Here is a 4,433-nt window from a genome sequence, read left to right as displayed (position 1 = left end):
CTTCTATTTCCTTCAACAAAGTTAGAACCAAACTCAAAGCGAGAGGGGTGAGAGTTCATAGTAGCAAATAAAATTAAAAAGGTAAAAACAGAAATAAATAAACAAGTAAAAGAAAAATATTTACAATAACCAATAATAAGGCACACGTTAGCAAATCCCCGGCAACGGCGACATTTTGACGAAAGGAACTTTTGCGTGGTCTAGAAAATTGCGGATAAATCCTCGTTGCAAGTATAGTTTCTAAACCTTCAAAAATCCCTTCGTACAAACGTTTTGGTTGTCACAAGTAACAAACCCCTAAATAAATTGTTAACCGAAGTAATCAAACCTCGGGTCGTCTTCTCAAGGAACTGCAGGGAAGTATGTTCTTATTATTGGTTATGGAGATTGTAAATTCGGGGTTTAAAGAATGAGGAACAATATGACAAATAATTTAAATAGCAATTAAAATAAATAAATACTGTAAAGCAAACTTTTGGCAAGGGATGAGAAATTGGAAGTCCAAATTAGTTACCCTTCTCAATAATAAAGAAGATTGAATCTTAATTCCACTTAGTTAACCTTTGCTAAAGCAAAGGAAAGTCAAGGGATTAATTAGTTTGACCTTCGAATCCTATTTATTTCCTAAGAAAAGATTGGGATTATTGAAGTTCAATTCAATTAACAAAGAGAGAGAACCTCTCTCAAAACTAAATCTAAATCATGAGAAGTAACTAAATTAGCGAGCTCCCTTTGAATGGATGCATTACCTCACTTCATAACCTCTGGTCTATGCCTTCTGGACTTGGATTTGGGCCAAAAGGGGCTTCAGAAATCGCTGGAAGCATTTTCTGCAATTTCTGGTGCGTGGCCTCTGTCACGCGTCCGCGTGGGTCACGCGGTCGCGTCATTCGGAGCTTTTCTTGTCATGCGGTCGCGTCAGTCATGCGACCGCGTCAGTCATGCGGCCGCGTCAGTCATGCGGCCGCGTCGCTGCTTCTTCGCGCTTGGCACGCGTCCGCGTCACCCATGCGATCGCATGGATGCCAGTTTCTTCAGAAACTCCGTTTTGTGCTTTCCTTCAATTTTTGTATGTTTTTTTTCCATCCTTTAAGTCATTCCTGCCTTAGAAGATTTGAAACTACTCAACACACTAATCACGGCATCGAATGGAATTAAAGGTGATTAAAATAATTAATCTTAAAGCATAGGAAACATGTTTTTCACATTTATCACATAATAAGGAAGGGAAAGTAAAACTATGCAATTAATATGAATAAGTGGGTGAAGGATTGAATAAATCACTCATTTTAAGCACAAAATATATCATAAAATATGGGTTTATCAGTGGCCTATAGGTTGTTGGCACCCATGGGTAACAGAGTCTTCCGGTTTCGACTATTCTAACTTCTAGGGGACGAGAATGTGCGACTGATGTTCGACATCCATGGGAGGATCATGGTGGAGCAAGTAATGGAGCTTTCCGCAAAGGTGGGGACACAGTGGTGCCGGGAGTTCCGTACACTCGACTTATGTGCAGGACGACCAACCCCTCGCACCACCACCAATTCATGTCGCGATTCCAGTGGATGAGGCAGAGGAGGGCGAGGAGGAGTCGGATGAGGATTACATGGCGGACAGTGTGGACAACGACTTGTCCGATCGTGGGGATGAGGATGAGTGTGTTCCGGAGACACCTGTTCAGACCGTGGCACGCCATGTCCTACCTCCACCTCTTCCAATACCGGTGCTTTCGGAGGTTTTGTCTCACTATCACAGTCTGGATCTGGATGTCATGCATGAGAGGACTCTGTTTCTTGAAATGGGTGAAGAGGATTACAACCTAGATGGCGGTGTAGAGTTTTGGGTCGGCCACAAGTTTAGAAGCCATGAGGGAGTGCTTCAGGGTGTGAAGAACTACAGTATTCGTAGGAGTGCGGAGTACCGGCTGATCGAATCAGACCGGTTAAAGTACCATGTGCAGTGCCGTCAAGCTGAGAATGGGTGTCAATGGAGCCTCCGTGTGGCCCTTCGGCAGAACCTCGGATATTGGTAAGCTTAAGTTTACTTGTGCTTTTCATTACTTCTGTACGATATACTAAGTAGGTGTACGAAGAGACTGATACAATCTTGTTTTGTTGTGTTCAGGGAGGTTTGGAGGGTGGGTGGAGTGCACAGTTGTCTAGCACCCACCATCTGTTAAGACCATCATCAGTTAGACAGCAATCTGATCTGCAGGGTCATCTTGTCGTTGATTCAGTCCAACCCCTCTGTAAGCATTCCGGTTTTGCAAGGTGCGGTCTAAGTAAGCTATCACTTCAAATCATCCTACAGAAAGGTTTAGATGACCAAGCAGAAGGCAGTTGCACAAATTTACGGGGATTGGGAAGAGTCGTACAATAAGGTTCTGAAGTTGCTTTAGGCACTGCAGAACTGTTTTTCTGGTACCATTTGTGACCTATGCGTCAAACCGTTCTATGATGGACACCTCCTAGTATGTGACTGCAGTATGTTCGACAAGGTATTTTGGTCTTTCCTGTCATGTGTCAAGGCCTTCAAGCATTGCAATCCCTTTGATAGATACGATTCATTAAGTAACGTACCATACGAATTAACAACAATGTTTAACGTGAAATGAAAAAATAATATTTGGTTACCTCGCAGCTAGCGGATACTGGTAGACTCCTCTATCTGTTGGACATCACTGAGGAAATCTCTGAAAAATCCAACTCATCAAAAGTGGAGTGCAATCAGCGATGTCCGTGACGCCCCGCTGTGCTGCCAAACAGAGTGACTGGTAAGTCCAGGCCAGCACAGCAGAGCCCCAAGATAACCCCTTACACTCCGCAAAGTCCCGGAGAAGCGGTAGCCAACGTACGTACACCAGGTTGTTGGACTTGTCTATCATCAGATACCCTCCGATCAGTAACATAATATAGTATCGGGCATATTGTCGAAGGGTCTCAGGGTCATCGGTCGGGGGCATCTGGTGGACACGATCACGCAATCAAACCAGCTTCAGCGTAAACGACTCCTTCCTCTGCACAGCCTACTGTGCCGCCACCGGAGGCCTAGCACCAAGCAGCTGCTCCACCATGGCCCACGTCTCCGTGTCGTATCACCTACCAAAGTCATGAAGGCACCCCCCAACAGGGTTCCCGTCTTGTAGGGTGATAGTGACCTCACCCCACGGGAGATGAAACGTATGCATCTCCGGATGCCAACGCTCCACGAGTGCCGAAATCAGGGAATTGTCAAATGTGAAGTCCTTGAGGGGCACCATGTCGCCGAATCCGGCCTCATCCCGATACGGGACGATGGCGTCCGGTGGAGGAAGGGTATGGCTGACTCGCCGGGGCAGTAGAAGGTGAGGCCTCTGCGGAATGAAATTTTTTTTTTAACCTATAAACAGATTATCATAAATTTTTTTACTTTACTTAAGAACATACTTCCATGTGTCTACTCTTAAACATGTCTCTAAATTACATATGTCAGTAAGCAAAACCTAATTAAGTCATACCAATCTTACACAGGCAAATATTGTTCTGAATTCATCGTACAGTCCAATCCCTAAAGCATTTTACTCAGTGCTTTTCACTACGAGACTATCCTAACAATATCCACATACTTAGATTAACCGAACAGAACGCAACTAACCTCGAAGTCGGCTGTCCCGGCGTAATGCGACGTCTCGTTTAGTCTGTTGATGTCCCCGTCGTTCCCCGCCTGGCGTGCCATCACCGTATCAGTCTCAAATATAGTAGAAAAGGGTAAAAAGAGCAGAGAAAGAGGTTGACTAAGTCAAAATGGGGCCTAGAAACACGCTGTAAACGACTTATACTTATAGGCGCGGTTCGGGCTTATCTCGTTTACAGTGTAAACGAGATAAGGGTCTATCTTGTTTACAGTGTAAACGAGATAGCCACGTTGGAGCTGATGTGTCTTATCTCGTTTACACTGTAAACGAGATACACGCAATTTCATCTTGTTTACACTGTAAACGAGATATGACTGGAAAATGCAAATCGGTAAATATTTTTTAAATTATTTATTTTGGTAATTATTATTTTTATTTTTATTTTATTTATTTAAATAAAAAATCCTAAATAGTGGTCTTTGAAAATTGTATCGTGATAATCCTTGAAATTTTAATTAACCAAATATAGTCCCTCGAGTTTCAAATAATTTGCTTTAACCTTTAAATCCATCTTCATTAACATCGGTTGAGTTGGTACATTTAGTTGATAGAGAGACAGGAACCAACAACAAAAGTATTTTAAAATGGCATGATGGAGAAGAGGAAGAGTGATAATTTTGTTGTGGAGAGAGAGATATTTAACTCATTATATAAATTTTATATCGAAAAAATATAGAAAACTATTTTTTACTAGTTAACCTTAGCTAATTTTAGAGTTTAAATTTATAATTAAAAATTTATGATTTAGAATGTATAT

Source organism: Arachis ipaensis, chromosome B07 (assembly GCF_000816755.2).
Source record: "Arachis ipaensis cultivar K30076 chromosome B07, Araip1.1, whole genome shotgun sequence".
Lineage (NCBI taxonomy): Eukaryota > Viridiplantae > Streptophyta > Magnoliopsida > Fabales > Fabaceae > Arachis > Arachis ipaensis.
This window is presented reverse-complemented; position numbering follows the sequence as displayed.